Here is a 9,221-nt window from a genome sequence, read left to right as displayed (position 1 = left end):
AAATGTAAGAGACCTTACCTGTTGACAGTTAGGGAACATTCCCTTGGGTTCTGTCATTTTCTGAGACTCTACTTGTTGAAGAATGAGTTCATGGTAGGTGTGGGCCGCAGCATACACAGCATTATACAAATTGTAACCTTCTTCACTCAGGGCCATGTCAAATTTGTGCTGTGCTAACCATTCCACTGTATTGTTGACTGAAAAATAATCCATTTTGCTATTGCTGTTCTTAGATATTGAACAATTAAAATAATTCCACCATAGCATACACTTAAAATATCTACTGGGTACATGGAAGTGTTCATTGTTTGCATAAAATTCTTTAATTTAGCAATCTCACTGTGGTGGTGTTCAAAAGAGACAGTCCCATGAAAGAAATCAAGGCTGAAATCTCTTTTATTTATGATGACATCCCATTGTGAGGTTGTGATCCAGATTCTCTGTGCACCTAAATATCTCCATTTTCTAAAGCTGACTTCTAGGGTAGAGTTCATCTCACCATAAATGATAACAACCCTTGCTGTTGATGTCATAATTTGTCTATCATATATCTTAGCCCTTGTCATGTATATCTGCATGTTTTCTGGGATCATATTCACAAAAGCTAAACAGATCCCATAGCTTTGCGTTTCATCTCTCAAGTCTGAGAGAAACTGAATACCCTGGTCATCATTTGAGATGACCAGGCCAATCCAAGTCCATCTAAAATGAAGCATCAAGGAGACCATGCCATGGGACAAACGTGTGTCCTTGGTTGCTATCTGATAGACATAGGGAAACTGGTCATGGTCACTCAGGTTAGGATTAAATGGTCCAAAGAAAATCTAAAAGATGTAGAAGAGAAGGAGAAACATCCACATGAGGAATATGATTGTTAGGAAGTTTGGACTTGCATACAAATAACATTACTCACCTTTCAGAACTCCCATTAAGGATAGTAAAATAATTCTATAAATAGCATGTATTGTTCCTTTTGTATTCTAGACTATTCTTGTCATCTCTGAGCATTCTAGAAAAATGTTTTGCCTATTTCCTACAGTGTGTCCATGATCTGATTTTATATCCTTTATAATATGTGTAAAACAGCACACACAGAAACACATGCTGACCAAGGTTTCTCCCTATGCAACTGTGAGTGGACTGAATATTATGAACTCATCCAGTGTCACACATTCTCACCTTCACACTCTTAAAACAACTTGTCATTTTTAAGGTTGCCATCCATGATGGTCCTGTAAGTTGTATATCACAAAATCTCTGTATTCCACAGTTATAATTAACAAAAACATAATAATTGTCTTTTTGTAGTGAATAGATTTCATCCAGAAGTCCAAATGTGTCTTCATACATGCCAACAATTCGGGAGAACATCAAAGACATGTTTGGTAAAAGATAAGGATTCTTGTTGATCTCATCCATAGCAAAAAATATTACTAAAGACTCCTCATATCTTCTTGCTGGCATGCTACAAGAAGCCAAAGGAATGATTAAGGAGGATGTACAAGACATGAAATTTTCTGCTAAATTGCAGTAATCATTGTGCTATGAAGAATGCTAAGCTTCTGTGTAAGTGCTACTTTTGCTTAAATAAGCCTTAGAAATTAGAGATCTTTGGGGTTGAATATAATTTAAATATTCCTCAAAATATGTTACTGTAGTGTGATACTTTTTATAATCAAGAAAATCCATAAAGACCTTGTTTTATCTCTGAATGCCATTCCCGAACTAGTGTCAGGAGCTGACAAGGAGAAGCTGAAAACTAGCAGATGATCTTCCTGAGATGGATCTGCCTTAGATTTAAAAAACTCTATGATAGATTTTATCTTGTAGGCAAGTCCCAGGGGACATTTATTTTAGGAATGATTCCTGCTATTTATATGCTTTCCTTTTGTTATTAAATATATATGGCAACCACTAGGTATTAGCCCATCCTTTCAAGCAGATCTCTGCAGATGAAGATATAGTGTCTTGTAGCGATGCTATATTGATAAATCAATGATTTCTTAATCCTTAATGATGATCCTATAGGAATTCATAAAAATATAGTAACCTTTAACTCTTTTATAATACAATGCTATTTAATTATTTCTGGTAGTCAAGACTGCAGTGAGAACTCTGCCAGTCTTTAGTTTTATGAGTTAATTGCTTCTGAGATAGCAAGCAGGCACTTCTACTCAGAGCATATTCCAAGAGCTTCTAAAACCATTAACCAAAGGTCTTAAAAAGGTAACTAGCGATTCACTATAAGTGCTAGGACACAAAATAAAATATTTACTGGCTTTATCCTTACAAAACTTCACTAATTACTTAGTCATAGATGTTATGGTTTCTAACTCTCCATGAACCTGTAGAATTGTGACAAATGATGAGTGGTTAGCCACATAATTACTCCTAATGGATATGCATGTAAACATTGTCTGTTGTAAACTTCTTATTTGATTTCTAATTTGAATTTATACGTAAAGCTGTGGTGAACTATTTACTATGAGATCATGTATTGTGAAAGCTGTGTAAGTGCTGAGGCAAAGAGAAGAAACAGAACTGATCTGAGGATACCTTTTAGACAGATCACCTTTTACACAGAACTGAACAGAACTTTTTAGACAGAACTCAGGAGAATACTTTTTAGATAGAACTGAACTCAAGAAGAACTTAGACTTAAGGCAGAGAATTAGAAGTAATGAAATGTGAGTAAAGGCATTATTGTGGTATCAGAGCTTGAAGAGAATGCAGAGTGAAACAACTTAGAAATTATAAGGCAGGCCGGGCAGTGGTGGTGCATGCCTTTAATCCCAGCACTTGGAAGTCAGAGGTAGGTGAATTTCTGAGTTCAAGGCAAGCATGGTCTAGAGAGTGAGTTCTAGGACACCCAGGGCTATACAGAGAAACCCTGCCTCAAAAAACAAAAATAAAACAAAACAAAAAACCTCCAAAACAAAACAACAACAACAAAGAAGAAATTCTAAGGCAACTTAAAAAAAAACTAATCAAGAAATGTAAAAAACCGAGAGAGAACTCAGAAAAAAGAAGAAGCTGCAGAGAGAGCAGAAGGAGCAGGCAAGATTCTCCCTACCATGGAACAGAACAGTTCTTTCCTTAATAGCCAGGCAGACTCAGTCTTATTAAAGAGAACAAAGCTTTCTTCATATAGACTTGTGTTTAATACATTTAGCAATAAAAGGGTAGAAGGTTTCCCTTTCATTATGCAAGAAAGATTGGAACTCAATTTTTTATCCAGAATAGGTGAGTTCTTTCTGCACTGGTGCTTTTTTTGGGGGCGGGGAGGTGATCCAAATGCATATGTAAGTATGAGTGTGTGTATGTAATTATGAAAATGTATATAAGCTTGATCCAATTGGCTTGAATGGAAATGTATACATGTGCATGTGTGAATCAGTATATGAATTTATATGAGTTTATGCCTATTTGCTTACATAATTTTTTTTCCTTTGGGAGGGTGATTATTTTCTCCAGATTCAATAGAAGTTTATTGCTCCAAACTTTTCCCCACCTTGACATTCAAGAGGCATCTGGACAAAAGGGAAAAGGCTGTAATAATTAACTCTTTACTTATTATCCTGCTCTTTTGCAATGATGTGTTAATGCCAGAAACTGTACTTTCTAAAATCAGAGAAACAGAGAAGGCAGGCCAGCTAAAGCAAAGTGACTCAGGTTAAAGATAGTGAAAATTTTTATTATTTTACAGCAACCTTAAACATCTTGTAAGACCAACTCTTATTCCTACCAACCCTCTTCCCCCTCTGCTGCCTCAAGAAGAACCAAACAAGAAAGAGGAACATATAAGATTGGCCCCCAGCAAAGTAGATTTCAATCCTAGGAAGTAAGACTTCTATACAATTGTCTTAGAGTTTGAATTCCATAAAAACATAAAAACCATAATGAACCATGTATAAAATCGATAACACATGCTTCTTCTTGCTGATTAGGAAAAATTCTTCTCTAACTCTACATTTGATAGAGGGCTAATATCCAAAATATTTAAAGAACTCAAAAAGAATTCCAACCAAGAAACCAAACAACCTAATCAAAAAAAAATTACAGTCTAGAACTAAACATAGAATTCGCAACAGAGGAATCTCAAATGGCCGAGAAGCACTTAAAGAAATGTTCAAAGTCCTTAGTGATCAGGGAAATGCAAATCAAAACAACCCTGAGATTCCACCTTACACTAATCAGAATGCCTAAGATCAAACCTCAAGTGACAGCGTCTGTTGTCGAGGATGTAGAGAAAGACAGAAACACTCCTCTGTTGCTGGTGGGATTGCAAACTGGTACAACCACTTGGGAAATAAATCTGGAAGTTCCTCAGATAATTAGAAATAGATCAACCTGAAGACCAAGATATACTCTTGGTATATCAAAAGATGCCCCACCATAACAGAGGGGCACATGTTCCACTATGTTCATAGCAGCCTTATTTATAATATCAAGAAGCCAGAAACAACACAGATGTCCCACAACAGAAGAATGGTTACAGAAAATGTGGTTCATTTACACAATGGTATGCTACTCCTCTATTGAGAATGAGGACATCATGAGTTTTTCAGGCAAATGGATCGAACTAGAAAATATTATCCTGAGTGAGGTAATTCAGACTGAAAGGACATGCATGGTACATACTCACTAATAAGTGGATCTTAGCAAAAATGTACAGAATACCCAGTACACAATCCACAGAACTCAAGAAGGTTATCAAGCTGAAGGGCCCAAGTGAAGATGCCTCATTTCTACGTGGGAAGGAGAAGAAAGCAATGACAGAATGGGGGAGGGATTGAGGGAGGAAGGAATAGAACGAAGGAGGGAGGGACCTGGGTGGAAAAGTGGACAGGGAGGGAAAGAGGGGATCATGATGGACGGAACAGGAGTGAAGCACTGAGGGCCAGCAGAAAGAATCGAAACAGGCAACCTTGGTAGGTAGGAGGTGGGGGGACTCTTTAGAATGTACCAGAGATCTGGGAGGTGAGATGCTTTCAGGACTCAAAGGCAAGGACCCTAGATGAAATGCCCTACAGTGAGGAGAGGGAACTTGTAGAGCCCATCTCCAGTAGAAAGACAGGACATCAAGTGGAAGATTAGGGTTGCTATCCCACAGTCAAAAGCTCTGACTCAGTATTGTTCCTGTTTATAAGAACTGCAGGGAGAAAAATGGAGAAGAGCCTGAGGAAATCGACATCCATTGACAGGTCCAAATTGGGATCCATCCCTCAAGGCCTTACACTATTACTGATACTGTGGCATGCTCACAAAAAGGGGCCTTTAATGATTGCCTTCTATAAGACCCAATAAATAGCTGAAAGAGTCAGATGCAGATATTTACTCCCCACCCGTGGACAGGAACTGCTGACCCTAATGGTAGAATTAGGTAGAAGCTGGAAGAAGCTGAGGAGGGGGATGACCCTTTAAGACCAGCTGTCTCAACTAACCTGGACTTTCAAGATCTCTCAGACACTGGGCCACCAACTAGGTAGCATACACCAGCTTATTTGAGGGCCCCAACACATATGCAGCAGAGGACTGCCGGGTCTGAACACATTCAAAAAAGATATACCTAACCCTCAAGAGACTGGAGGCTTAGGGAGTGGGAAGGTCTGTTGGGGTGGGCGTCGATGTTGGGGACATCCTCCTGGAGATGGAGGGAGGAGGTATGAAATGTGGAACAGTCACAGAGTGAACTGAGAGGGGGATAAATTCTGGACTGTAGAAAAAGATTAACTAAAATAAAAATAATAAGAAAGTTCACTGTCAACCCTAGGGCCTAGTTTAATCTCCAGTGCCAACATGGTGTGAGCAGAGAAGTGAGTCCTGCCAGCAGTCTACACACATACAGAGAGAGAGAGAGAGAGAGAGAGAGAGAGAGAGAGAGAGAGAGGAAGAGAGAGAGAGAGGAAGAGGGAGGGAGCTGGGCAGTGGTGGCACACACCTTTAATCTCAGCACTTGGGAGGCAGAGGCAGGCAGATTTGAGTTTGAGACCAGCCTGGTGTACAGAGTAAGTTCTCAGACAGCCAGGGTTACACAGAGAAACCCTGTCTTAAAGAAACTAAAAAAAAAATGAAGATAAAGAAAAAACTTGAATGACATCAAATTACTATTTTCTAACTTTCTATTGATTTGAGTTTCCCTTCTATATTAAAGAATTTAATCATCATGTAAAATTTCATAGTGATATACAAAAAAGTTTTTATTTTTAAAATTTTCTTTTATGAATCAAATTCTTTATCATATTGAGTATTTTAAGAATCAAATAAGACATCAAGATATTTCATGTTTCTTTTTATATTCAAATTTCTTTGTACACTAAAATATCATTATCACATATTGATTAATGTCCATAACTCAGGATTCTATCTCTAATGCTTGTGTTCAAAATATTCTTTGGAAATTAAACATAGTAAAAGAGGGCAAAACACTAAAGAATAAATCATAAAGAAATATATTCAAAAGCCATTATATGATACCACTTGACATATAGTGAGAGTATTCAAAATGCATTATATAACTGCATAACTTCTCTAAAAATCAGTTTACTTAAAAATGATTATCTACGTTTCTGTAAGCAAATTTTACAAATCTCAATATAGAAAAAAAACTTTTTGAAGTTAAACATTAAGAAAATGCTAATCTCAAGCACAGTGAGAAAAATTATCAATAATGATATTTCCATGAAATTTATAGAGCATGCTTTTCATATTTTTCAAAGGTTAATGTTCATCAAGCATGATAATTATTTTAGAATACATTTTATTTACATTTATATATCCATTTCAAAATATAAAGGAGAGTATACCACAAAAGAGGAATATTATCCTGTAGGCTCATCTATACATCAATTTAATGTTAGTTTTAGTTTGAATGTTACTATGTCAACTTACTAAAAATGATATCAGATTCCTCTATACATCTCAGTTTTCCTAATTCTTTGCCATCCTTTAATTGATATCTGAACATTGACATCTCTCTATTCTTCATATGAAATGTGCTTATCTGCCCCAGCAGGTCTCCCAGTATGTCTGTTACTATTAGTGTTTACTTCTCATCAGAAGGAAAAACACCAAACATGGTCAGTTGAGAATTTACAGCTATGTCTTTCTTTTTAAACTACAAATATGTATTGACATAGTTCACATATTTGTAATTCTGATCTTTATTACTACAGACAAAAGTGTCACTACTGATAAATTCTATTAATTTCTCAATGAGGTATGGGATAACATAGGATACATTAGAAATAAGATTCCTTCTGACCTGTTATCCAGGAATAATAATGTGAAGCAATGTATCAAAGTATGCATAGTGTATTTTGACTAGCAAGAGGAAAATGTATTCTTAAAATCCCAAAGAGGTGAAAAGGAAATAAAAGATGGGATGAGAGTCAGAGACAGAAAGGAAATAAAAGATGGGATGAGAGTCAGAGACAGAAACCAGAGGAAACCTCTTTGAAAGGTGAATGATTTTAATAGTCCTTCCCTCATGATCTGCAGCTGACACTGATATCTCACACTTGAGATCTGAGAACTTATGTAGACATATTGAGAATATCTTCTAATTCACGAGATATATTCACCTATAATTTCTATAATGTTATATTTATTCACCAATTAATAGGAAAATTGACCACCTATCTGATAGTGATCATGGACCTAATCTGTGACTGGGCATATGCACAAGTGGAGCAAAATAGTATTCTGGCAACATAATCTGAAGGCTGGGAGGTTTTTTACATTTACAGTGTCCAGGATGAAAGGAGAGGCTTATTGAGAGACTATATTTAAAAGCAATGTGTATGTATGTTCACAAATATATATGTGATATTATGCACATAATCATGTATACTAGACACACACAAATTTCAAGGTATGAATATATGCCCAAAAGTTAGAGACCTAAATTCAATAACATTTTCATGAAGGCATTTAGACTGCATGCTCATATTGAAATCTTTGGCAGACAATTGGAGACAGGGAGCCTCTTCATATTCAGCTCCTAAGAGTGGGGAGAATTGTGAATTCAAAACTGACCAAGACACCTTGTGCAATGCCATTTTTCAACATCTAAAATACACATGGAGGCAAAAAATATAATCCAGTCTCTATCACTGTCCTGTTTGTGACCTGGAGACCAATGTACTAAAACCAAAATAATGTGACACATTTGAAAGAATTAAAGTAGAGATTGATATGATAATTGATTTTCAGTACTTCCTAATGTAACAGGACAGAACAGGACAGAATCCCACAGTTGAGTACACAACTATATATTTCAAATTCATGACACTGAATCAGGAAATAAACTCAATAACTTACCTACAGTTGATAATGTCTTTATAAAAATCTTCTTCTATAGGCCAGTCAGTTGCTAAAAGAAAAAAACCGCAGTCACTTCTCATACCTCCATCATTATCAACACTATTCTTCATCCTCCAAAAGCAAAGGGGTTCAGTCAAACTGCACAAGATGAGAGAAAACTTCAGGAGCGAGAAGAAAATAGTGAAAATACACAGATTCTTCATGTCTGCTAGGATCTAAGAAGGAGCAGTTGTGAAATCTGTTTCTTACACAGGCAAACATCACACACACATTCACACCTATGTGTCTGTTTTAAGGCTATTGCTTAATTATATTGTTAAGTTGCTTTCCATTCATCCTGTGCTGTGTTCCCTTGATACATCTGAAAATATCTGGCCTCAAGCTCTGCATCTGAGGTCTGAAAACCTTTGATCAAAACATTTCTAAAAATATGTTGTAAAGATCATGTTCTCCATCCTCAGGTGTCATGATTTCATACCTATCCATGGCATCCACTCAAGAGACAATCTCCTGAGCAGCTTGGGCCACACCATGAGTTAACAGACATATGTATGAACACAATTGGCAATCATGATAATGGAATTTATCAGAACTTCCATAGTAAGCCAAGAGTTCAGAAGGTCATAATGGTCCCATGTTATTAACACTTTGAGTTGAATCATGGGATATTATGTCTTTCATTGCTTAGTCTAGGGAAGGGCAGTCTGACATACAATATCAAGCCAGGAGTTAAGCATTCTCTCTGTTGTAAGTATAGTATTGCATTCTAGTCATGTTCACAACATCTTTTTTATATTACTCCATTATGCTGGCACTTCAAGTCTGTATGAGACTAGGTGCTTCCATTCCCACTGAGTGTAGACAAGGCAGCTGAGTTAGAAGTTCATACCCCACAC

General features: G+C 36.6%; 1 pseudogene; it reads right to left on the bottom strand.

The window, feature by feature from the left end:
- Positions 1–12: 12 nt before the first annotated feature.
- LOC114615529 lies at positions 13–8,528 on the bottom strand (annotated as a pseudogene).
- Positions 8,529–9,221: the final 693 nt, after the last annotated feature.

Source organism: Grammomys surdaster, unplaced genomic scaffold (genome assembly GCF_004785775.1).
Source record: "Grammomys surdaster isolate TR1022 unplaced genomic scaffold, NIH_TR_1.0 126841, whole genome shotgun sequence".
NCBI classification, from domain to species: Eukaryota; Metazoa; Chordata; class Mammalia; order Rodentia; family Muridae; genus Grammomys; species Grammomys surdaster.
Note: the sequence above shows the minus strand (reverse complement) of the source record. Positions and strands in the feature narration are given on the sequence as shown.